Source organism: Lissotriton vulgaris, chromosome 3_1, assembly GCF_964263255.1.
Source record: "Lissotriton vulgaris chromosome 3_1, aLisVul1.2, whole genome shotgun sequence".
Taxonomy (NCBI): Eukaryota; Metazoa; Chordata; class Amphibia; order Caudata; family Salamandridae; genus Lissotriton; species Lissotriton vulgaris.
This window is the reverse complement of record NC_141689.1, coordinates 643467632-643495315: the sequence shown is the minus strand read 5'-3', so window position 1 is coordinate 643495315 and position 27684 is coordinate 643467632. Positions and strand designations below refer to the sequence as shown.

Below are 27684 nucleotides of genomic sequence, written 5' to 3'. Positions count from 1 at the left end.
GCCTTCATAAACCCATAAAATGCTGCAAACACGTGTTCCTCACATATTCCCCACACCTCTTCTGCACTTTTTCCCGCATGTCCCACATGCCTATAAATCGCACTGCGGGCATTGAGAAAAAAGGTGGAAACAGCTGATGCGCTTTTTCCACACATTTTCTGTATATTTTCCTATTTTTTTATACCCTTGAGCGGAGGTCAGTGGTGTCTGTACCAGAGAGCTGAGAGTACTAAGACTCCTTTTCTTTTCAGTCTGTTCTCTGGGAACTCACTCACAACGTCACAGGACCCCAAACCACAGCATACAAAGGGGACAAGTTAAATAAGAGCATCTAAAGTCAATTAACAAGGGGGATTATTAATAGCTAAACTTTCTTGCATCTACCTCTCATAGGCTATGCTGGTTTCCGGTGACCCCTCTAGATATATGGAAAATATATCCAACCACCAACAAAGCAGGCACCAAATCACTGCTCTAAAAGAAACTACTGGCCACATCAAGGGTCAAAGTGGCTTCAAATTGAGACAGATGTGTCTCTGTACAAGTTCCTTCCACCGACTATTCAACTTGAAAAATCCCTACCCATGTAAAAAACGTGGTTTTTATTTATTACAATATGTTGCACAAGCATGAAATACTGAACTACAAATTGATACTAGTTATATCACAAATATTTGTAAAGTACACATAGCTGAGTAATAAGTGAATTTACATTGCATCTTCCAATACCCACACAGTCTGCATATTGTTTCAGTCTATGGTTTGCGGAGCCAAATTCCAGTTGTCGGGCTTAAGATACCGTAACCAAATTAGCCATGACTAAAAGTCTTTGACAATTTACCAGGAGGTATTCTATCTACATTGATCAAAAAGACATACCCACAGTCAGATTTCTCAGCCTCTTTAAACACGTGATCTTAACCCACAATTTTTGGCTGAAGATTGTAATTTGCCTTAGGATATAATTTTTTGTTAGCTTAACGGGTTCCAAGCCACCTAGTAGGCTATATGTTTTACTCTTCAACCATACATCTATTTCAGTTATACTGGCCCCAAATATTCTCTCATCAACCTACATGTCAAGTATCCCGAAGAAGGTGACTTACACCTAACACACCCACATACATATCAAATGGCATTAAAGCTGCCTAATGGGCAACAATGCCTCAAAACATACAACCTACTGAAGTAGAGCAACATACATTTGTAAACCCCTGCAGAACCTAAAGCCATGTTCTTCGGCACATGGATCTATGCACATGGCGCTCTCCAAATTTCCATAACATGTTCGAGTTGGCTACTATTCAATGTAACCCACCCTTAAACAATGTATTAACCTACTCCAACAAGGTCAACAAGTTGCAGTATGTTTCACTGCTAAACAATATAAAACAATCAAATTCAATATCAATAAACTAACTTGACACTTGTCATTGAGCGCCCCACCGCCGTAAAAGGGCACCAGACTGTCTCACTTCTGGACCATTCAAAGGTTGGGAACACAGTGTACAAATGCACTTAACATAAGATAAGAAGGCCAATAGGTCTCTGGGAGCACCCATTCAGAGCAGCTTACAACACACTTTGGCCCCTTCTATTGCACAGAAACCTTCGGAGTCCATTGAAGTACAGCATAATGACATCGCTCAGTAGACAAAACTCTTTGCTGCCAAAGTGGCCATGACACGGAACACAGTGGACATACTATTAGGGAAGTCAATTAGATTACAGGGCAACATTCCATCGTTGGAAGCCCATCAAGTTTCCCCAATAATAACTTGGCACAAATTGGGTGCCTAGCATTACTAGATCTCTGTAGCTGCCTGGATGTAGTTTATCACACTATTTGTAGACTTGCGATAGCAATGTGCCGTCCGAAGAGTCCAGATAAACATCAGTCTCTAGCACTACTTGAAAAACTGGTGACTGACTTGTCTTGATTACTATCACCATTCTCTGTCTGCTAGTAGCTGGGACCTTGAATTATAGATGTAGACACAGACACTGTGACAGGATGCTCTAAGCAATACCGCAAGACCACACAAACTGGAACAAAAGAATAGACAAAGGGATGGGAGAAACCAACACAAGCATTATAACTAGGGAGATGCCGAGACTCGAATAGGGAAACACGCAATAACAGGGAACACTTCCACTTGGCAGGAGACACGTACAGAGTCAGGAGACATTGGGGCAGGGATTACATTCACACTGGAATGAACATAAACACTCTGATCGGAACAGACAGATGATGGACCAAGGAGACACTTACACCAGTACATGAATAGGAAAGCACTAACCAGTCGCTTCTTTCTGAAAAACATGGACATCTATTCAACTAAGAAAGAAATGCATAAAAAAAAAAAAAATCAGCAGACCCTTACATCGGAACAATAGTACAGGTAATGCACAGAAAATGCGATATTATCGGGCAAGTCACTCCAACCCAAGCCAATCCCTCACTGTGATTCCTTTACAGACCTCCAATCCCCCCACCTAGTCCATTCCATACCATTCTCTTCAAGACTATCTCCTCAAAGAACAATCTCACCCATGATCACCCATTTGGACCACTTAAAGAATGCATCTTCAAGTACATATTAAGGTCCACTTTGAACTTTCCTCATTCATACCACGTCCATTCTGACCCCTCCCCAGTAATACTTTCCCTTCTGATCCCTCCCCAATCATAACGCTTCTCAGGAATATGCTTACAGTACACAGGGCGCCGGTGTTGTAGAATACTGCATAAGCAACTCAAATATCCAGTTAACACATGACCCCTCTCTACCCCCACCTCTCTGTACGTAATAGCAACGTCTTCACATACAACACAGTGCCAATGGCCAAATTCAGGGCAAAAGGGTCAATACCAACAGTACACTCACCCTACCCTCTCTGCATGTTACCCACCCATCTGCGAATCCCAAATGCCAATGATTTTGAACAACCACTGCAACTCCAAAGCTATCATACGGATACATGATCCTTACAATACCACAGTTATCCACCTCATCGCCTTAGGCATGCTTCGATTCAGAAACCCTACCACAACTTAAAGAAGGCATGTTCTGCATGACCACTTGCATGCGACAGCACATGCAGCCTGCCCTACACCTTTGCATGCACCAACCAAACTATATCTCATCCTTAGCGTTCGCATAAGAGCTATCTAGAGCCCTGGAGCGATGCACAGTTAGACAGCCCACATATATGTACGAACATGCATTTCATGCAACCGACAGCCTATGGATGCCAAGAACCCACACCACAGCAGACACACACTAAACAAATACTGAATACCATTGAAGCAAAATGTTTTATTACACCTTCTTTTCGAGATCGACAGTGTTCTGCATAAGCTTTCAAATAACTATGCTGCCTTCTAGTAAAAAATAATCTTTTTGTAATGCTCCACCTGCCCTATCAGTCTCTGAGGATGTACACTACATTCAAATACAACGTGCTGAATTGGCAGAGTCATATCGAAGAATTCTTGGGATGGGAACTCCAGGACTTCACAGTAGAAAACCAGTTGTGTTCACAGCTATTTACTTTCACCACCCAGAAAACTCCCTAAACAGCTGCTTGACATTCCTGGAGGGTGGGTTTGACAAGAACTGCCTGGGTAACACCAACAACCGTCCCAAGGCAATTTGTAGTTGCATTTGTATACCACTTCATAGCCAGGACAAGGCGATGGGTAGCACACTACACCGCGAAGGAGTTCCTGGTTGGAAGTTTGGCAATGTGCATGTGGCCTATGTCCAAAGCATCCTAAGTAAGTGACCGGAGTTGTGTCTTTGTCCTTTCTTTGGCCACAGTGCAGAATAGTGTTGTGTCAGGAAGAAACGTGAGTGATAGAGCACACACATATTTATCAGTTATTCTGCAGGTTTCCATAGCACCCCCTTGAGGTTGAATGCCAGATTATACTCATGCCACGATATTTTAGTACCTTACACGCTCCGGGATGAGGGCTCAGCAACTCCCATTCTGTAACCAATGCAGCAATCAAGTAAAATATTCTTACAGCGACAAGTGTGGGACAATCTGAAGTCCGCGCCCTGTACCGGAAGCAGCAACCATGATAACATGCCCTTTATAGTGACTGGAGAGATAGGTGAAGGGCAGTAGGGTTTGCTGCGCTCTATTATACACAGGCACCCGTGAGACATATTATTACTATTTTGGACTTCTGAATCAGAGACACTGCCATCTGGCCTTTTGCATGCCTCAGAAAGAAGTCTGAGAGAGCGCAAACTGACCTAAATGTATACGTACACCACACTTACACGTAGTAAGCACAAGTCATGAAGAGAAATGCCATGAGTGCTGATAGTACCTACATCTATATTCTGAAATGTGTAGTTAATGTAGAGATTTAAGTAGAAGTGGAACTAATACAGAAATGTGTGAAACTATATGATTTTATTAGGCATGATTATTCCTGAATCCATGTTGTGTAGCTGCTAAAATGTAAGATGGCATACGGAAACGTCGAACGTGGTAGGCCTTAGGGCCAGAGTTAGAGGGGAGGGGGAAGGTGGTTCATTTCACAACATGGATTGCACTAATGTTTTAGTAATAACGTTAATAGACCAAGATTTATAGATGTGTTTACTGAATAGCAGAATAAGAGTACTAACATGCTATTAATTAAAGAAAAAGTTGAATGCTATAATCATTATGAGAAATGTTGTAGGCCTGAAAAGTTTTAACAGTGATTTACACATACTGGTCTGGTCTGGAAAATGTTGCAAACCCTTGTTGGAAGTCTATGAGAATTGGGATTTTGGCTGCAGATGCCTGTCTGCAAGAGAAAGGGGGGATCCAATTATAAATAATATGAATAGAGGTTTGTTCAAGAGACGGACCAGACATGGAGGAGGGTTCCGGAATGTTTTAAGGGGTATCAGCGGGCCGGAGAAGAGTCTGAGAAGCAAGGTCGACTCTAACCACGAAGCCTCATCATGGAAAAAGCCAGAAGCTACACCACGTGAGGGGCGTCTCACGAGGGGCGTCCCAAATGTTGTTGTATTTTTGTATTAGGGACAGCACCCCTGGGTGGAGTTAGAGCAGATGCCTGAGGACCCTCTAGACAGCGGATGGGTAGGCAGAGAGGGGTCATGACTGGAGAACTATAGGTTTTCACCAAGAGACTGAGAGTGGGTGACTTCCCTTGGGGGTCATTCACTGCTGACACCTTTTGTAGGTTGAGACCTGGTTAAGTAGGGATACCATCTAGAGCAGGGTAGGGACAGCCTAACTTGCGTTTTTTTCTCCAACTTAAATGACGGAGAGATCACAGTATGTGTCAATGCTGATAGCTTTATTATTTTTAGAACTTGTCCTTGTAGTTTCCGTTGCTCGTCTGAGGGCTTTCAGAGAGCACATGTATGTAGTTGGGCCCGTGTATCTTGTGAATCTCATTTTGAGATGCCTGTACCTGCAACTTATCTTGACCTTATAATAAACCTTTGAAAGCTAGAAGTTGTTTGTGATCTTTTGGAGCGGCGTCCTTTATTGGGTGAACTAACTTGGTAAGCGATGCACTTTCTTCCCTCAATGACAGGCAATAAAGGTTCAGTCGACCAGATCGGGGTTTTAGATCAATAGTGATAAGGTATCGATCAAAATCTCGCCCTTCCAGTTGGTAGCTATAGAGGATGGTTGCCTTCTTGAGGAAGGTGATCTAGGCCAGGTTAGATTACCCCAAGGCCCCTAGAGATCGATGATCGGAAGAACCGCCCGCCGAAGAAGGACCGGATGACGTGAGACAGAAAAGCAGCAGTATCGGTCGAGAGTGAGTATAAAGGGTCATGCGTGCTAGATTGCGGTGTTTTTGTGTTGTATCTATGTTGTAATGTCTGGCGGAGTTGAATGCCTGTAGAGTGACTGTGGAACAGGTTGTGAGCGCGCACAACCGGTGGAAATCTTAAGTTCAAGGAGAGCTTAAGTGGTTCGGGTGTATCGGACGCCCAGAGTAATTGTTAACTAGAGTGAAGGGGGTCATGAGGTACCATTGATCACCCGAAAGACCGAGATAGGGGGAACGTAAGAGTGAGTGCGTGAGTAACGAACGCTGGTCGGAGGTTACTGTGTGTGTAAAGAACCTATCAGAGTGACGATAGACATCTCGTCAGTTGTTGACAATTACAGATAGACTGTGGACGTACAGTCGAGGGAAGTGACCGCTTGGTCGGAAGTAGTCATTTTTCAGAGTATGAATGGGACGCATGCATGATCGCGAAGAGAGCTGAGAAAGGAGGGGTGCTGCTGCGAAGCGGAGACTAGTGACGTCAGAAAGTGCCGCGCTGGGATTGGCCGGCCGGTGAAAGACCGCGCTGCGATAGGCCAGCTAGCAAAGCCGCGCTAGGATTGGTGGATTGTCATCAGGAAGTAAACAGAGTATTCAAGCTGGAAATCGTGCGCGTAATTATGAAGTGTTTTAAATGGTTAAGAGCGCTGTTTAGGAAAGAGCGGCGGGGATCGTATGAAGGGGAAGAAGCCCCGCCGGAGGGTACACCAGCTCGTTATATGGGGACAAATGTTGGGCTGCATACGATTCTGTGGATCTCAGAGTGGAGTAAGATTACAGACGGAAATGAGGAACTCACGTTCCCGAAGTACGGGACGTTCAGATTAGAGGTGCTACACAGATTAAAAGCAATTATGACCTCAACGAGACCCTTGCCTAGACCAACCCAGTTTGAAGCCCTTAATGCATTGATTAGGGCAGCGCATGAAAAGAACATGAACAGACGGCAAGAAAGAGTGAAACGTTCGGTAAGGGCAGTACAGGATGCCAAGTGGGATGCAGATGCTAAAAGATGGAGGGTGCATAACATGGAAGTAAATAAATTATATCCAGTGTTAGAGATGCCCGGGAACAAAAGCCCCCTAGAAGAAGATGACGAGAGCGAGACAGAGGACAGCCTGATAAACAGATTATTGACAGACAGGCCACCCCCGTATAACAGAGCAGGGGGAGATGCTGAGAATAGTGAGAAGGGGGGGGGCAATGCAGGAGAGCATAGGCCGCTTCCCAGTCCCGATTGGGATCCCGCTGCAAAGAAAGAACTGTCCCAGCCTAGCCAGGTGCAACAGGTAGTCGGGAGGTTTGTGGTGCAAAGGCCGCCAGAGACGGAGTGTGCCACATCCTACGCATTACCCGATGCACTACAGGTACCGGTTACCATAGGTCCTATAGTATCGATATATGACCCAGAGAGGGCTAGAGGGGAGGAACGGGTACGAAGGGACAGAGAAAGAGCAGAGATGGCAAGGAGGAATGATACGATCAACTCCCCAAGCCAGTTGCCGATACCAAGAGAGTGGAGCACCCCAGTACACACCGCAGGGGATCTGGGGGACATTAGATGGCCGGTGGAGATGAGGGGATCAGGACGGAAATCCTTTCAGGAGTTAAACGAGTACATGAAGAAGTGGGATGAGGCAGTAGAGGCTCACAAGAACATCTTAGCTGCGGAAGCTGAAAGGGAAAGTCAGGACAGCAGAGCCCGGTCTCACTGCGGGGCTGAAGAGAGCAGTCCGGAGTGGGACGGGAGGAAGAAGGACAGTAGGGGAGTCACCCATTGGGCCCGGAAGGAAGGTAGAGCAGACCTAGAAAGCGGGGGCCCAGAGAACGGGGGTTGTCTCGCCCAATACATAGTGGGGAAGATAGGAGGACTCGAGAGTACAGAGACAGCTTTAAGTGTATCTACTGTGTGCCCGGAAACCGAGAACAGAATGAGAGTTGCGAGAGGTCGCACCATAGTCCCTGTGATGACGGACATGAGCGCAGTCCAGGGAATATGGGGAATCAGGAAGGATCGTATCAGATACTGAGTGATACTAGGCCGAGAGAGTTTGGAGATCGAAGGGGGAATAACAGAGAGTCCTACTGTGAAAAGAGAGGAGAGAGAGAGAATGGACAAAGTAAGATAGGAGGTAACAGGCCCGTGTTCCATCACCTTCCAAGATCGGATGGCCGAGCATGGGACCTGGAGAGATGGGAGCAAGAGAGAACACTCCCCAACTCTCCCGAACCCAAACGTAGGGCTCGGAGTTGGGATGGGAGAGAAACCTGTGAGCCTCCCTCGAAGGAGTCATTACGAGCAGAGATAAAAGCCAAAAGACTAGATGTCTCCAGCCTAAGGTCAGATCTGGATGATATGGTAGATGGTACCCTGCCCTTAGAAAGGATGGAAATGTATGAGCAGGATGAAATTCTGTTCATGGCAAAGGACGTAACTCGAAAGGCGAGAGCAATACATGAGAAATTAGTAGAACTAGCAGGCAAATATATGGTGGACCTGTCAAGGACCAAAGCATTACAGGGTAACCACAGGCTACATTACACAGATCGAGACCTAGATGAGAGGAGAACCATCGGATTGAAAACACACATAAGGGAGCTGATCACTGGAATAAGGACATGGAGGGCCCTAGATAAGTGGGAAGAGAGGTGGTCCAAGAAAGGGACCGTCAGGAGGAGCACACTTGGAATGACACCAGGAAGACAGCAGGGAGTAGAGGCATACCCTTTGAGGGAAGTCGCAAATGGGACCTATGTCCACGTCCCTTGGAGTAGGGGAGATTTAGCTGCTTTTACCACCTCCTTCCCCAAACTGCGGGAAAACCCAGTGGAGTGGTACAAGCAAGTGGAGAGATTCGTAAAAATCTCAAAGGTCCTATGGATAGATCTAAACACGCTGTTTGACATAGTAGTGCCAGGAGATTTGTGGACCGCATGCAAGGTTAGCGCTGAGTGGCCCACCATAGAGCCAGAGAGAGATGCTAAGACTAATGGGCCGTCTGAGATTGTGATGGCAAAGTTCGAGAGAGTAATGACTTGGCTGAAAGATAAAGTGCCAATGCAAGACATAGATTGGGTCAAAATTGACCGAACAAGACAGGAACCCAAAGAGACAGTTCACGAATACTATGAGAGATTGCTGAAGGCGTTTAAACAGTATAGCGGTCTGGATGTAATGGATCCAAAGGACATAGGGCAATTTGTGTCCAAGTTCGTCTTGGGCCTGAGACCGGATATTAGTTTAATGATACAGCAACACTTGATTTGTTGGCAAAATAAACCCCTAGACGAAATACTGAGGTATGCCAGGTACTGCTGTGATGAGATAGACTCCAAGGCTAAGAAACTAAAGGAGAAACTGATGGTGGTACAGATGCAGGCAGCAGGGAAGGGGGGACAGCAGCAACAGCAACCAGGCACAGGTACAGGAGGAAAGAAACAGTACAGTCAGAACAAGGGCAATGAGGAGAACTCCACCTTTAGACCCAGGATAGATATAGCTGCCTTAAAGAAAACGACTAGGTGCCACCAGTGTAACGAGGTGGGGCATTGGAAACGCGAGTGTCCCTATAATGTTGAGATAGGAGACCAAGAGGTAGAAGAGGAAGAGACCCAGAGTGCGCCTACAAGAGGGGTAACGCAATACCAGGGAAAGGTGCTCAAAGGGGGGGGCCCTCCTCCCCGAGCCCAGTTCCCGCAGCCACCCAGAGTAGGGACCATGGGTAAGACATATAGACAGATGCCCCTGTTTGTAGGAGGAGAAGAGTGCTATTATGTGGACCCACTAACTGGACAGAGAGTGGAAAGGGAAGACTGCACCCTCGGGGCAGCTTTGGAGGTAGACCAGAGGGGACCCTATGTTGAGGCCGAAGTGGCAGGGTTCCCCACGACATTTCTAGTGGACACAGGAGCCACTCGATCCACGATCAGATCAGCCGCAGTTCCAGGCCTGCCCATGTCTGGAGAGACCATACAAGTGGTGGGGGTCGCTAACAGGAGAATGACCAGTCCTCTGACTGAACCCGTGCAGGTGAAAATAGGGAAGTACAGTGATGAGCATCAGTTTGTGGTTTGCGATTCTAGTCCTGTATGTCTGCTAGGAAGAGACCTTTTGTGCAAGTTAAATTGCACCATATACTGCACACCGCAAGGAGTGGAGGTATTGACTAATGACGATGATGCTGACTTTAAAGTCGCAAATTCCAGAATATGTGTGGAATTATATCCCACTCTGACAGTAGACGAGCTCCCCTGGGATCTGAGAGAGACAGTAGCTCCAGAAGTGTGGGATTTCACTGGGGAAGAGATTGGGTTGGTGAAAGGGGTGGACCCAGTGAAAATTGTAGTGAAACCGCATGCTGAGTTTCCAAGAACACCTCAATATAAATTGACTCCAGAAACGATTGCAGGCATAAAACCCGTGATCGAATCCATGATTAAGCAGGGAATACTGAAGGAAATCGTGGGTAGTCCATGTAACTCCCCGATTATGGGTTTGCAGAAACCAAATGGGAAATTCCGGATAGTGCAGGACCTTAGAAAGATTAATAACATAGTCGTCTCGTGTTGTCCAGTGGTACCGAATCCATCAGTGATACTGTTTCAGATACCATTCCAAGCAGAATGGTTCACTGTAATTGATCTTTGTCAGGCTTTCTTCTCGATCCCTCTGGACGAGGAAAGCCATTTTCTTTTCGCATTTAAGCTGGAAGGTCGCGTCCTAACATGGTGTCGTATTCCTCAGGGGTATACAGAGAGCCCATCGATCTTCAACCAGCTTCTAAAGAAAAATCTTGAAAGTCTAGTGCTGCCCCAGAGGTCAGTTCTGGTCCAGTACATAGACGACCTCCTTGTGGCGTCAGAAACAGAGGAAGCTTGCAGGGAAGACTCTATTGCTTTGTTAAATCACCTAGCTGAGAATGGGCATAAGGTGTCCCCAGGAAAATTGCAGTACTGCCTGACAGAGGTGCAGTACTTGGGACACAGAATTGAGAAAGGTAAACGAAAAGTGTCACCAGACAGGATAGAGGCCATCATGAAGATGAATGCGCCTAAAACACAGAGAGAAGTCAGGATGTTCCTAGGAATGGTGGGATATTGCCGACAGTGGATTGCAAACTTTTCACTGAAAGCAAAGCCCTTGCAAAAACTGACGCACAAGGAGGTGAGCGATCCGGTACCATGGGACAAAGACTGTTTGATGGCGTTCCTGCAGCTGAGAGAGGACTTGTGTCGTGCTCCGGCTCTGGGAATGCCAGATTACGATAAACCATTCTTGCTCTACTGTTGTGAGAGAGAAGGTTGCGCGCTGTCTGTGTTAGTCCAAATTCATGGGAATGCACGTAGACCAGTCGCTTATTTCTCGGCTACTTTAGACCCAGTAGCCGCAGCGTTGCCCGGATGTCTCAAATCCGTTGCCGCAACAGGTGTCAGCATTGAGAGGTGTGAAAACATAGTCATGGGGCATCCGTTAGAGGTGCATGTGCCCCATTCTGTTGAATTATTGATGACCAGGACCAAAACACAGCATCTGACCAACAGCAGGCTCACGCGCTATGAGCAAGTCATTCTTGCTGCAGAGAACGTGACCCTCAGGAGATGCTCTGTTTTAAATCCTGCTACCTTGATGCCACTTCCAAATGATATTGAGGATGATGATGAATGTACAGACCATGACTGCCTCGATGTGACTGAACTATGCACCAAACCAAGACCCGACATCGTAGATGAGCCACTTACAGACCCAGACGAAATTTTCTTTGTCGATGGCTCATGTGTAAGAGACGAAGTTGGGCAGTTGAGAGCAGCTTACGCTGTCTGTACAATTACTGGAGTTGTTGAAGCTGGATGCCTGGAAGGAGTACACTCCGCTCAGGTAGCCGAGATTATTGCCCTGACGCGTGCCTGCCTAGCAAGCAATCAAATCCGAGTCACCATATACACTGACAGTCAATATGGTTACGGGGTAGTTCACGATTACGGGCAGTTGTGGTCTCAAAGAGGGTTCATGACCTCTTCAGGCTCTCCCATTCGCAATGGAGAGTTTGTGCGCCTGTTGTTAGAGGCGTTGCAATGCCCAGCAGGTATCGCAGTTGTAAAGTGCACCGCACATACCAGAAATATGGACTTCGTGTCACAAGGCAATAGATATGCCGACGAAGTCGCGCGGTATTGCGCGGAACAAGGGTACTCTTTCACAGAGGTGGAAGTGGGTGGAATAAATGTAAGGACTGAATTAGCCATGATATTAGAAACTGTTGATACTTGGGACGAACTGAAAGACATGCAAGAAAATGCTCCTGATTGTGAAAAAGAAACATGGCAAAAGGCAGGATGTGTGGTGGGTGAGGCCCATTTCTGGGTCTCAGCAGATGGCAGAGCAGTGTTGCCCAATGAGATGGTGAGCCCAATGGCCAGACACATACATGGTCCCGTCCACTTAGGAAGAGATGCTATGCTGAGAGTGTTTAGACAGACCTGGTACAACCCTAAGTTCAGAGTAGCAGCCGAAGCAGTGTGCCAGCGTTGTGTGACTTGTCAGCAGTTGAATGTAGGGAAAAAGACACCAGTTGCACTGAGCCACATTGGGAGATCAGGAGGTCCATTCAATCGAATGCAGATAGATTTTATTGAAATGCCAAGGTGCAACCGCCTCCGCTATGTCTTGGTGGTTGTTTGTGTATTCTCTAGATGGGTTGAGGCATACCCTACACGTAGGTGCGACACCCTCACAGTAGCCAAGTTACTGCTTAGGGAGCTCATTCCGCGCTTCGGGGTGCCGGCCTCTTTGGAATCAGATAGGGGAACGCATTTCAACAGCGAGCTTGTGAAGATGATTTGTGTGGCTCTGAACATAGATCAGAAATTGCATTGCAGTTATCGACCGGAGGCTTCAGGAATAGTGGAACAGATAAATGGCACCATTAAGGCCAGAATTGCGAAAGTGTGTTCATCAACCTCCTTGAGTTGGCCTGACGCTTTGCCATTGGTCCTTATGAGCCTCCGTAGTACCCCAGATAGGAGAACGGGGCTGTCTCCCCATGAGGTGTTGATGGGGAGAGCAATGAGGTTGCCTTCTGTCCCAACTGCTGCACTGATTAACATCACAGATGATATGATCCTGGACTATTGTAAGGGGCTGTCTGACGCCATTCATTCTGTGTCCCTTCAGGTGCAGGCTGCCGAGGTTCCATCGTGCCAGGACCCGTGTCATGACCTGTTTCCTGGGGACTGGGTCCTGGTGAAAAAACACGTGAGAAGAAGCTGCCTGGATGTTCGTTGGCGTGGGCCCTTCCAGATCATCCTGATCACCAACACGGCAGTGAAGGTGGGAGGCCTGCCCAACTGGATCCACGCGTCGCATACGCGGAGGGTTCCAGCACCTCTGGAAGACACAGCTCCTCTCTCGGATAGACGTCCAGCTGCGGACCGAGAAGCCATAGAGGGGGCCAGCCAAGCTGTAGAGGTGCCAGCGGAAGCAGGGAACGAGTCTGACCAAGCTGAGGACGGTCAGTACAGCAGCGAAACAGACGACGCTACTGAAGGAGAAAGTAGCTGGGAGTACGAGTCAGACACTGACAGGTCTGACAGAGAGCGTGAACAGACAAGAAGGAGAAGGAGTAGAAGGGTACGTGGAGAAGCTGATTGGCCGCAGAGAAGAAGCTCTAGTCTGAGGTCAACTCCAGAGAGAACCCTTCCTCCGATATCAGAGGATTCAGACCCGGAAGAAGGTGCTCAGGGCGCTGAAGCACCGGTCTTGAGGAGGTCAAGAAGAGTGCGTGTACCTAGCAGAAGATACTCCACCCCTGAGTGGACATATCTGGCGACAAATGTCTTCGAAACCGGAGACAGGGAGGATCCGAGCGGTGGTGGTGTCCAGTTCTGAGCCCATCGTCACAGTGGAAATACGACTGTTAGTACCCGGAGTCGAACAAGAAGGGTCACTGACATTCATGCTCCCCCGACCTCCCCGCCTCAGCAAGTTAAAACACATGTTTCTCACAGAATTGCAATTCCCCGATTTTGGTACAAAGATAACAGCCCATGAAGAGCACAATCTTCGTTTGGAAATATTGAACTTTGCTATTGAAGCCGCAGGCACAGGCTTGATAGTGGATGCTTAAAAGACTTTGTAAATAAGCGAGAAGAGAAGAAGATTACCTAGCGCCCAGGAAGCAGAGAATCTTAGGGACCTTCCCTTGAGTTGATGGAGAAGGGCTAGGGTTGTCTGTATTGAACTGTTAAAGGACTTTTGCGAAAAAGGTTGTCAGCTTCCAGTTGTGTGGTTCTAAGGACAAAAGGAGTAAAAGAGACTGTAAAGGAGCGGAAAGGAAAGAACTTTGTGTTAAGATACGAGAGAGCCATACTGTCTGACGAAATGGAAGCCGGCACCCAGAACCGCAGAGCTAAATGTATAATAGGCACACTAATAGTAGGAGTAATAATATTAATAGCTTTAGTAGTAACAGTCTCTTATGTAAAGGGACGTGAGGAGGAGGCAAAGGTAACTGATGTGAAATCTGTAGAGGCGCTTACACCCACTGTTGCTAGTGAGAAAGGGGAAAACACTCAAGAGAAAGCGTTATTAGCTGCAGAAGCCCGCAGGTTACACGTAGATGAGTCCCAAGGAGACTTTAGGTCTAATGCTTATGCTAAACTTTTATATGAATACGTGGATGCCATGGAGGTCAAGGACTGCTATGTCTGCATGCAGTTGCCGGCGTCTGTAGATGAAGGCATTCGATATCATCACCTCCCGCTGACATATGGCATTTCATGTAGCTTGTTGCTTAGTATATTTTATGGGAGAGATAGTTTTGAATACTATTTCTCCAATTACGATGCAGTGTTACCAGAAGTCCCAAATTATAAACAGATGAACAAATGGGACTACTGGAAGAGTGAAGACAGGTTGGCAAAGTTTTTCATTCCTTGGATTACCTTAGATACTTCACATGCCCGCAGAAATAACCTGACATGCAAGGTGTCAGAAGTCGAGAAGAAGTTCATAGGGCAGGTGGATGATCGAAATAGGAGACAAAAGATTTTGAAAAAATCAGGACAATGGAAAACAGATTGGACCGAGGAAGAAAAGGCACACAAGAGAAAGGGTAGTATGGTCCAATAGCTTTAGATAGAACACAGAGAGGAAAGTTATGTCTTCATAGAGCCAAAACGTATTATGAAAATGTATACGTGGGAGAAGTTAGCTGTGAACATGCTTTCAATTTAGAGTACTATACTAAGGACTTCCTGAAGGGAATGCAAGCGATTCCAAATGTATATTTTGTATGTGGGAGAAATGCCTACGTGAGACTACCTGACAAATGGTATGGATCATGTTACTTGGCAATTATCTTCCCTAAAATATATCATGCCCAAGACTTAGAGATCATTGAGGGCAAGACGTCATCGAGGGGAAGGAGAGATGTAGGAGATGCAGAAATGGTAGGAGATGTCTTTGGAGCTGTGTTCCCTCTTCTGGGATTAATCCTTAATGATGTTAAAATTAGACGACTGGCAACAGTCGTAGACAGGTTGTCTGCCAGCACTGCTCAGTCCTTAATGCTGGTAGAAGGAGAGATGCAATCGATAAGGGCTATGGTTCTCCAGAACCGTCTTGCATTAGACGTCCTATTAGCAAAAGAGGGCGGAGTCTGTAAGGCTTTGAAGGTCCAGGAATGTTGTACTTACATTCCAGACAATTCGAAGCCCCTTGAGAGAGTTATTAGGAACATAACTAATATTCACAAGGAGATCGAAGACCTGAGTAGAGAAAATGTCTGGGAAAAGGTGGGCCATGGGATGAGTGAAGCTGGAGGTTGGCTCACCACCTTAGGCAAAAGCTTTGTGTGGAAAATACTAAAACCTATCATCATAATATTGATCTGTGGGATCGTATTATGGGGATTGGTGAGGGTATTCAAATGGTACAGAGCAAGAAGGTCAGAGAGGGCTCAGAGAAAACAGCTGCAGAGATTGGCTGCCATACAAGATAGTCAGTACCGGAGTCTGAGGGCTCTGGAAACACAGAAACGAGTTATGCTAGCAATCACTGCAGTTTAAAAGTTAATGATGACCCCGAGAGGTCATCAAAGGGGGGAACTGAGAGAGCGCAAACTGACCTAAATGTATACGTACACCACACTTACACGTAGTAAGCACAAGTCATGAAGAGAAATGCCATGAGTGCTGATAGTACCTACATCTATATTCTGAAATGTGTAGTTAATGTAGAGATTTAAGTAGAAGTGGAACTAATACAGAAATGTGTGAAACTATATGATTTTATTAGGCATGATTATTCCTGAATCCATGTTGTGTAGCTGCTAAAATGTAAGATGGCATACGGAAACGTCGAACGTGGTAGGCCTTAGGGCCAGAGTTAGAGGGGAGGGGGAAGGTGGTTCATTTCACAACATGGATTGCACTAATGTTTTAGTAATAACGTTAATAGACCAAGATTTATAGATGTGTTTACTGAATAGCAGAATAAGAGTACTAACATGCTATTAATTAAAGAAAAAGTTGAATGCTATAATCATTATGAGAAATGTTGTAGGCCTGAAAAGTTTTAACAGTGATTTACACATACTGGTCTGGTCTGGAAAATGTTGCAAACCCTTGTTGGAAGTCTATGAGAATTGGGATTTTGGCTGCAGATGCCTGTCTGCAAGAGAAAGGGGGGATCCAATTATAAATAATATGAATAGAGGTTTGTTCAAGAGACGGACCAGACATGGAGGAGGGTTCCGGAATGTTTTAAGGGGTATCAGCGGGCCGGAGAAGAGTCTGAGAAGCAAGGTCGACTCTAACCACGAAGCCTCATCATGGAAAAAGCCAGAAGCTACACCACGTGAGGGGCGTCTCACGAGGGGCGTCCCAAATGTTGTTGTATTTTTGTATTAGGGACAGCACCCCTGGGTGGAGTTAGAGCAGATGCCTGAGGACCCTCTAGAGAGCGGATGGGTAGGCAGAGAGGGGTCATGACTGGAGAACTATAGGTTTTCACCAAGAGACTGAGAGTGGGTGACTTCCCTTGGGGGTCATTCACTGCTGACACCTTTTGTAGGTTGAGACCTGGTTAAGTAGGGATACCATCTAGAGCAGGGTAGGGACAGCCTAACTTGCGTTTTTTTCTCCAACTTAAACGACGGAGAGATCACAGTATGTGTCAATGCTGATAGCTTTATTATTTTTAGAACTTGTCCTTGTAGTTTCCGTTGCTCGTCTGAGGGCTTTCAGAGAGCACATGTATGTAGTTGGGCCCGTGTATCTTGTGAATCTCATTTTGAGATGCCTGTACCTGCAACTTATCTTGACCTTATAATAAACCTTTGAAAGCTAGAAGTTGTTTGTGATCTTTTGGAGCGGAGTCCTTTATTGGGTGAACTAACTTGGTAAGCGATGCACTTTCTTCCCTCAATGACAGGCAATAAAGGTTCAGTCGACCAGATCGGGGTTTTAGATCAATAGTGATAAGGTATCGATCAAAATCTCGCCCTTCCAAGTCCGATTCATAATGAAGTAGGATTACTTAAGAGGAGTAGCTAAATGTATACATTTGACATTTACTCACTATAAGTTGCCAGTGTAAAATGATCTGGGGTTTTCCCGTGAACAATAAGGTGCAGCCCCGCCCTGCGCTGCTTACACACCGCTGACAAGGCCTAAATGGTTTCGCCCAGCAAAAGGACAGGTGTGGGCCACGGCTCGGAATCGATGCAGACTTCCAGGGCCCTATTTTGTTCATGCTTGCCTTTCTTGTGCAGTTCTTGAAGAGACAGGAAAAACCAGATCCCTGCCTCCCTCCTGAACCTCAGAAGGTTTATGCTTCTAAGCTTCGTCATTGCAGGGTTCCACAGCAGGTCTCTGCCGTGTCACTGTTTTAGGGGACTATTCAATGTAAAGAAATGTATTCTACTTACAGGTGCCAGTAGCACGGCTGGCTAGGTTACTGGGGTGGTCTTTGACCCAGTCCCGATAAATAAAGGAACCACAAGAATCGAAAGTTCTCACGGCACATGCCAAGGTCCATGCTATTGTTCCATGAAAATGTATTCATATTCATCCACCTCTGAAATCCTGAAACTCTAAAAACAGGACAAAAAAACATTAATCTGTTCACCTTTAAACTGCAGTCTTTGTCCGATTCATTTGTTGGTTATGCCTCATGTAGGGTGTGCTTTTCAAAGTGCTCAGTGTGGGAGTGGAGAGAGGGCGCACAAGGTCAGGGTGGGGGAAAAAATCTCAAAGAAGCAACACGCCTTTACAAAACTTTCTTCCTAAATTTCATGAGGCTAGCATTTCCAGCTTCAGGGAATTTGTTTTTATTGGAAGGATTGTTGAGAATGTAACATGTATTTGCTATGTTGAAGTATGTTTTCTATGTCCTTCATTGACACGTCACATAACGTCATCTCCGAATGCTCGGAGATTACTTACGTGACGTCACGAGGTTCGATTGCCAGATGCTGTTATCTCTGGCCGTTATCGTACCCTTATCTGTTGGCTCCCTGTGGGCCCTTATAACGGATATAATAAACCCTTTTACTCACAACTTGGCTTGCGTCATCTTGACCTTCCCTCAACAATTGGCGACGAGGGTCAAAGGACTACGAGGGCTCACAGGCGGAAAGAGAGAAAAATAACATTGGGACGTCGGTAGAGGAAGCGATAAACTTCAAATGAAGAATCTGTGATTCCACTGGTAATTCATGGACTAATACTAAAAAGATCAAAAGTAAGTGAATTGTCTCACTGATTGTGCCGTGTATCGACAGCATAGACGCGCGAAGGATCCTGTCAGCAGAGACGCGTGAGGCATGCTGGGAAATGACGTAGGCACAGGCCGAGGACGATCATTGGATAAGAACAGTATACGTCAGCAGGCTCTGTGAACGCGTAGCCGCTTTGACTGAAGATCTGATCCTGACTAGGAATAAGGAGCATAATAAAGCATTGATAAAGGAAAAGAGTTAATACGAGTAAATAAAGCGGCGCAGGAGATTGTAGCACAGAATAAGCGCACGCATCGCGCTACGCGTAGGCAGTAGAAAAGACGAGATAGAGCACTTGTAAAATAAATAAACAGCACATAATAAATCGGAGCAAATTAAGCAGACAAACAAACCTTGGCAAATACAAGTAAAAATATTGGAAGTACAGTATAATAAACAACAGAAACACAGAGTAATAACCTATGTGTGCCACCACTTTTTCTTGAGGAGCCAGGGAAGCCTGTCATGAAGTGGAAGAATTGGTTGAGGGCATTTGAAAATTATTTAGTGTCAACAATTGGTTCAGAGATGAGGTCACACAAGATGTGGTAAATGATAATGTGTTCAGGGTCAAAGAGCGTATTGTTGAAAAACAAATAAGAACAAAGAGATATTCTGACCTGTCCAATAAAGGGGAGAAAAAGAAATAGAACAAGGTGACTGGATACTAGTCAAGAAGCCTTTAAAGGTGTCAAAGGGAGAGTCTGTATATAGCAACCCTGTTAGGGTGTGTGAAGCATCCCGGGGAGCTGTATGCACGGAAGGAAAAGGTTGGAGAAGCAAGGATGATGTAATCAAACTTTAAAAAGGTCAAGAAAAGATTATATTGAGAGGGAAGGATGATCAAGAGGGTAATCTTGATGATAGCATACTGGAATGGGAAAATGTGTCGGAATATCAAAGTCACCCTGTCCCTGATGGTAACTCAAGCATGTCCATGGGCAATGCTGGGGGGCAAACTAGAAATGTAATGGAGAAATCCAGTGTAGTGACAGACTTTAGTGTGGTTAACCCTGTGGGTCACAGTGAGGTGGAAGAACCCATAAGTGATCACAGCCCCAGAAGCAGCTACTCCTATGCAAAAACTAGGTCAGGGAGAGAAGTCAGAATGCCCAAACGTTTCGAGGATTTTGTAATTGAATGATACTTCCCATGACATTGTTTCCCATTTGTGTTTTGTTTGAGGAAAAGGGAGATTTTGAGAAGGTAACATGTATTTACTATGTTGAAGTATGTTTTCTATGTCCTTCATTGACACGTCACATGCTCGGAGATTACTTATGTGACGTCACGAGGTTCGATTGCCAGATGCTGTTATCTCTGGCCGTTATCGTACCCTTATCTGTTGGCTCCCTGTGGGCCCTTATAACTGATATAATAAACCCTTTTACTCACAACTTGGCTTGTGTCATCTTGACCTTCCCTCAACAAGGATTTATGCAGATAATGGATTCTTTATTCATGCTTCATACTAATTTTAACATCTTATGATAACCAACGCATTAACTTTCCTCACCTCTTTTAGTAATTCTAACTATCTAGAGGTGAACTCTTTTCTTCTTTTTGGAAGTTCTTTCCTGCACTAGGCTTGCAGTTCACTCAATCGCTGCACTCTGGGAGACCTCCTCCGTCCCCCAGGGAAATGAAAAGAAGTGTCCTGGAGCCGTGCTTACTCCGGAATGGAGGGCACTAGTGACCACAGGAGTATAGCTGTGTGCTTCAGATGTATTTATTTGAAGGTTTTATATAGCGCGAACAAGACCCTTGCGGGTATCAGAGCGCTTTACATGTCAGATGTAGGACACAAGAATAGACATAGAAAACACAGTTATAGGTGATTCAGATATACGATACTCAGATATAGAACTAGCAATTAAAATACGAAGCTCAATAAAACAGACTGGTAATTAAAATACAGTAATTAGTGAGTCCACGTAAGTTTAGCCATGAGAATGGCTTTCACTTCTGTTTTTGAAGGAGGAGTTTCCAACGCTAAAATGCTTCCGAGCAAGATTTCTCAATGCAGGTGGTTGCAACTGGTCGCTACCGCTCACGTTGAGAAACCTTCCATTTGTGCTGAGGAAGCTAAGCTGCCTCTCGAGTAGAACTTTTACTCGAGAGGCAGAAAGGAACAGATCCCTCTTGCACTGCGCAGGATGCTGTTCACGCTGATTTTACAGCGCGTGACAAACATGCGGCCCTAAAAATCAGTGCGAATGGCACTAGGTAATGTACTCTGCAGCTCGCGGAACTCCACGTAGCTTGGCGGAGTTTTTGAACTCCGCCCAGGGATAATTCGGTCCCTGGTATTCCAAAACACCTCTAGAACAAAATACAGCATGCACTATGTTTCTGCGTAGTAAGGAGTTTTGAATATGTGTGTTTTCAGTTCGAAAACTGTACCTGGAATGATTGGCACATTATGCCTCCTTTGCACTTTATTCTCAAACATACCACCTGACAACTGTTTTCAAATTCCTTAAAGGTCGAAAAGAACAGTCAAGCGCTCATCTCACTGTGCATACAGACATGTTGAGACAATGGAAACAAGGTTTACGTAAGAATAAAAAGCTTAAGTGACCAGGCAATGAATATGGGCCTTACCCGTTTTTCCCAAGTTTCCTACAGCATCATCGAACTTAAAAAAAAATTTTTTTTAGCCATGCTGCACTGCAGCCACACTGCTATACAGCACTGGCAAAAATAATTGAAAAAGCCAATAGCTCACATAGACGTGGCCTATTGGCTTTGACAATGCTGGTTTTCCAAATTTTCAAAATGAGCAGGACTACAAAGGCTATTTTGGTATTCTTACAAGAGATTTGTATCATTCCAAAATATATGCTATCCCTAGATGGTGGACGTAATGCTGAACAATGCAAACAGTCATCTCCTGTCAACAGATTTGGGTTTAATCCATTGGTTTTTTTTGCCCACCATGCTACCCCAGTTTGGACCCAGCCATATGTAAATCAGTCTTGACCCTGCTCCTCATCGGAACACTGCAGCCTGAACTGCCAAGCCAGGTCCTCCTTGTACCAGAAACAAGCATCCTGGGACCGTTTTTGGGGTATCACGCCTCATCAGCCAGGCTAGCTCGAATCCACTGACGCAGCGAGCACAGGACTGTTGCCATTTTCACAAGTAGGACACAGATAGGGTCACGCATTTTGGTTTGTGATTTCTAGTAGAACAATGTCTGTTCTTATGCTTTCCATATACAAGTTTAATAGGAGCCATAGCCTTTGCCAGAAACTACTAAATGCTTTAGTTTAGCTACCGCAGTGGTTCGTAACCTTTTGACTTCTATGGACCACATTTAACCATTACTGAAGCCCAGGGAGCCCCACTGAGTCATTATTGGAATTCGAGGACCCCACAGTCATTATTTACAGCCGGGGACCCTGCCATAAGCATTTTTGATGATTGGACACGCAAAACAATACACAACAATACAGAAACAAGCATTCATCAAACAAATAAATAACTGGTAAAATATTTTATTTAATTCCCAATTAAATATAAAAAAAATATGAATCTTAATGGAAAGGTTAACAATTCAGTTTAGGCTACTCATCGCCCATACTATATTGTGTTTGATGCACTCACATTACTCCCACAAATCAATCGGAGGATAGTAACTTAATTTTTCGCCTCCAATTTCAAATTCTTTCCCATTTACAGAGCGCTTTAAAAATGTCAATTTTAATTTTCGCTTCTTCATATACATACATTTTATTGTTCTGTTAATATTATTTCATTTTCTAAGTAGCCACAGACACACCGAGTAGCCTTCGCGGACCTCGAGGGGTCCCTGGACCAGAGGTTAAAACCACTTAGGTACGCCAAGACCTCTTAAATAACCGAGGTCTAAAGTACACATAGCTCTTGTCTGTTTAATTTCGAATTCTTCCATCATGTGTACATCACTTTGGTGGTATACGCGAAGCCTAACTCATGTTAGACCAGCAAGGGTGTACATACACTATAATAGTCAGACTCAACATAAGCATATAAGCTGGCCGTTTTCCTGAAGGAAAACTGATTACTTATAAACTGGACCAGAGAAAATGTTTCACCTCTCCCCAGCTGCAGTGTTTCTCCCACAGTGTTGATTCAGATTGGTGTCAAACAAGAGAATACAACGCATGTCCACGAGTTAATGTACCTGGTATATTTCACTTTTTTGTAAAAAGAATAAATAGAACATTTGCTTGCAATACATAGAGGATTTTTATAAGGTATGTAATTATACTGATAAATGCAGTTACAACTGCCTGCAGGTGCCACAGACTTCCTAAATGAGGTGAATAGAGATGATGGTATGTTAAGTGGGGGCCTTGTAACAGACAAAAGTACTTCAGAATTGTGATCTTCACCCCAGAAGACTACTTCAAGCTGCTTACCATGGTAAGAAATCATGTTGCCTGTCTGGGAGTGGCTACTCCTGTTGGACAGACGTTCAGCAAACAAACCCGTCCCCTTGCACCGGGGTTAGTCTCCTCAAATCGTCTCTTCTTGAAATACAGAGAATGAGAACAAAGAACAGAGGAAATTCTGCCAACAGGCCAAGACTAGTAACTTTATTGTAAAGCTGGGTGGTGGTTACTCCATTAATAGCTTATTGTCGGTACACTTTAAACGAAAAATTATTAATCCCAACTTTTCCCTATGGAAGGCCTTTGACTGACCTGGTCAAGGACCGCTCTGCCTTTGCCTGATTTCTGATATATAGAGAAGTCCATTCTGCTATGCCAGAGTCCAGTGTGGGTCTACATTACACAGCTGGATCGGAGAGCTCACCAAATGTCTTCTGAGAGCATTAAGATGCTGCGACTGCATTTCTGCCCTGCCTCCCTCTTCTGGAATCCCAAATTACTTGTTGGTCTTTCTGGCCGTGGGGCAAACCCTTAAGTAAGGTAAAGAGCTGCATGTCATCACCCCAGTGTCAGACCATATGTACTAGGAGTGGTGCACACATACTTTTGGCTTAGCAATTTGACAACCAGCTGAAAGAAGCCTGTAACTGAAGCCGTTGAGCCTAAACACAACGTGGCAAGTGGGTGCGGAAGAAGCACTGGCATTGGGTGAGAGGAATCTTTATCAAGGTTCATCTATCCAGAGTCTGAAGTTTGTGCAGTTCAAGGCATTCAGCATCACTACATAAAATGGGTCTGTGACTACCAAAGTAAGTGACTCTGCCCAGCCACACCAGCCTGTGGGAACACTGTAGGAGCACTCAGATCAGGCAGGCAGTGGATAGCTGCCCTCTCACCGAGACGTGAACATAAGCTGGAGCTCCACTTTGAAGCGCTACAGCCACATCGACCTGGATAGACCCTTCCACTCCACGTTTTCGCTGTTAAACCTAAAACTGCTCATTTCCTGAAGGTTGGGGCAAACTCCAGTTCCCTGATGGAGTTCTGATTGCATATTACCCTGCTTCTGATGTTGATCTCACCAAGGTGGAAGCCCATGGCCCACTCAAAGTGTCCACAAATGATTACACAGAGCACCAAGATTCCGCCTTTACCCTGTACGAGTAGACGAGAGGATGGTTGCCACGATATACTGCAGGTAAAGGTGAGCTAGATGGTGACTCTGCCTGGCAAGCAAACTCCTTCCCTTTGCCCAGAGTTACCTGCTTCAACTCTGCAGGACAAGCTGATGTTGGCCTTTCTTGGTAACTACTAGATCAGGCCAGCGGGCAAAGACCATAAGCCCACTACTATTCTCAGTGGCCTGCAACCCAGTTGCGGGGTTCATGGCTATGTAGGAGTCCAGTGAAGTGCTTGTTTGCTTCCTAGCCCGATCCGGAGATTGAAGAAACTCCTGACTGGTCTTTGTGTCCCCTTTGCTCTACAGGGTCCACACACCCACAGTCGTCCAAAAGGTAAGAACCCAGTCTGTTTCCTTCAGTATTACAGCTTTTCCTTCCTGGATGTGGAGACAATGACCCAATATAACCAGCAACTATTTAGTTTCAATAGCTACAACTTTTGAGTTTTGAAGATACTTTGAAAACCCTAACCAAAAATTGGAAGGCAGAGCAGATTTCCTGGAAAAATATATTGAAAGCAAACATGGAATATCTTCCCACAGGTTGTCTACACTACAGCATATTGTATTGCGATTGTAATTTTACCTGTGATCTCGTTCAACTGTTGATCAACAACAGTGTAGCAGGAGGTATAGTTTTTGGTGGCAGTCTTGGTACTCAGTAAGGATAGTGTGTTTTGCTTCCTAAGAAAGATGCTGTGATTCATGCAATTAAGGCCACTCAATCACAAACAGCAGTCACCATGCTCATTAAAATGATCAGGAATCGTATTTGTGGCTGCTCAATGATACTACTACTTTGTATTAATTGCGGATGTGCTGTGGTTTTAATGAGCGTGTTGCTTTATATTATTTGTTTTTTCTTTAGTGTTATGTATATATATTTAATGTTTTCACTGGATAGCAACTCCAGCTGGACATTCCTTCTGCATTGAAACTCAAACAACTGTGCTGTACTGCATCCAGTCTCAGCCTCCTCACCCCCTCCAAACGACCCTGTCAATAAGCTTTAGAGGGCCAGCTCCTGCCTCCCACCAAGTGCCCGCACCCTGGCCAATGGGTCACATCCAGTCTCACCTTCGGTGCCTGCGCACAGAACTGCCAAGCAGCACTGCATAAACGTAAACACAGTCACATTCAGCACTCAGGGGGCAGGGCAGAGACTCACGAAGGAGTGCTTTACCATTGAGTCTGTGGCTCAATTGCTTGTTCTCATGTATCAAACACCACCCTGATCATGTTCACTAATAAACATTTCTTTGCCATAAAAAAAAAAAAAAAAAAAAAAAAAGAGCTGTACATGAATCACCTAACAATGTTCGCAGAGGCAGGACAAAGCAACCTTTCCTCTGAGCTCCCGGGCCACATACATGGGGGTGCAGTGAGTGAAGTGTGGCCTCCTGACGCAAATGCAGTTGTCCCTCCTTAAAAGACATCAGTTATCATCAAGTAATGAACTGAGATGTCCAGGTCCATAATGTAAATGTGCAAAACAGAAACTTACATGGGAAGCACTGACAGGCCTGAAAGATGTAACATAGACACGTTTGCCATTCCTCTCAGCCTCACCCCTCACAGCAGTTTATAATTGAATTACGCAGCCAGTTGAGAAATGTAGTAAGAGGCCTAGAAGTCCACACCGTGGGCAAACCACGACCAAAGTTTACGTTCTTCCGCCCCCCAGACGTCGCTTCCTGCTGGAGTGCCACAAACAGAGGCACAACGAGCGACTTGAGTTAGCGCGTCAGTAGCTCTGCGCCACTTAGACAAAGCACATCTCATTTAGCACTCCCAGGAACAGCCGTCTCGACAGACAGAAGCTTGGACCACTTCCAGGCTCGGCCAGAGCGCAGGCAGCTGATGCCTCTGCGGGGACTACCCCCGGAGAACCTCCAGCATGGAGTCACACTGGACAGGGCGGTACTCGGAGAACTTTTCACATGCACATAAGGCTTCGTCTGCACAGCTCACCACACCCTGCAAAAAGCTTCCGAGTGCTTTAAATCTAATGACATGACGCCAAACTTTCTGCTAGAGTGCCACGGCTCTGCGGCATGAACCAGCTCACTGCCTGGCACGAGAAAGGCTTTACGTGACTCTAAGAGTGTGAAAAACAACAGATCGTGGATTAGCACAAATGCAGCGGAAGAGCCACACGTCACAGTTTGCAGGTAAATATTATGTGGGATCCCAGCAAACAGCACCGAGTTGTTTATCGGAGGGAAATATTTCTAGGGCAGACGTGTTTGGTTCCCCCACGCTGTGTTTGTGTACACGGTGCCTCTCTGATAACAGTCAGCAAGAGCAGGGAACAGAAATGTCCCGCAGCGTCCAACATCCGCAGGAACCGGCAGCTCTAGGGCTCCGTTTGTAGAAGAGCCGAAAGTTAAAAAGCAAGAATCCATCTGAACATGGACAACGTCAAACTGCGGCGCAGCACTTCTCGATGCCAAGTACTTACTGCGTCTTGTCCCTACTGGAAAATAGGTGTCAGAGCCAGCCTTCTCCAAGTCCCAGGCTGAACGCACTGCAGCATATAGATCCTGTGCATTAGGTTGTTTCCATTGCAGTGCCTGCCTCCCCGGCCCGCTCTGACTTCAGTTTGGAGAAGTGCTCTGCTGACCAACCCTCCTGTCGGCACACGTGACGCGCCCCGGCCCGGCCCCGCGCTGCGTCACGACTCCCCACCCGGGCCCTCTGCTGCTCCACCTAGTTTATAATAATAATATGCGCATCTGTTTCGGAGAACAAACCCTATGCATGCCGAATTAAGTCACTTCCTGCAATTGTGCGGCGCTTAGAATGTACATGTCATGGCACTTACACGGTCGTATTCTGTGGTTGTTTTTTTGGGAACGACGCACTACCCGTCAGCTACTCTTATTATAATGCCTGACTGAAAAAGATGCACGGCAAATACATGCTTACATGACCAAATGTAATATTGGTTCAGAGAAACGGAATGAAGTTGGGCACGCAAACACTAAAAGACGTTTTTGGAATATGTGCTTTCGCTGCTTAGCATTAGCAGTGTTACGCTAAGCAAAGACCTAGTGTGAGATGCAATGAACCTCCCCAGACTGACAGCTACAGACGCCACTTTGAGAAAAAACAAAACACGGAAGTTCTGTAGAAGAACAGGGGCACAGGAACCAAGGCTCAGCGCGGAATGTCTCGATTTTGTTTTTTAATAACTAAGAGTGTAGAACCACTCTCAGGTCAAGCGAGAGTCTGAAGGACAGCCGGGAGTTCGTTCTTCGGTTTTAATGTTTTTTCTCTAGTGGGCAGGGCGCAGTAGTAGAGCAGAACGCTGTCTGCGGCCGTTTTGCACATGGTCCCCTTTAACAACACAGTCAGTGCATCGTGAAATCCACAAGTTAACCTATAAATGAGAAAACAAACTAATGTAATAAGCCACAACGTGTTGTGTGATGAGTGTGAAACCATGTATGGCCCACTATTTATGTTAGGTGGCAACAGCAGTGCCTCTCTCACACCTCTTCGTGCGTCACACTGCTGCGATGC

At 45.6% G+C, this 27684-nt stretch overlaps 1 protein-coding gene across 28 annotated transcripts in view; it reads right to left on the bottom strand.

Annotated features, from left to right (window-relative positions):
- Positions 1-27684, bottom strand: part of CAST (calpastatin) — a 641814-nt gene that overhangs the window by 413745 nt on the left and 200385 nt on the right. For 5 of the 28 annotated variants that reach the window (XM_086960940.1, XM_086960947.1, XM_086960956.1 and 2 more), the window contains exon 1: positions 26621-26798. The exons of 21 other annotated variants lie outside the window; for them this stretch is intronic. The gene's annotated coding sequence lies outside the window, so the exon portion shown is untranslated. Of the gene's footprint in view, positions 1-26620; positions 26820-27684 lie in introns of those variants that run through there. 2 more of the 28 variants (XM_086960953.1, XM_086960949.1) reach the window with 2 other exon arrangements.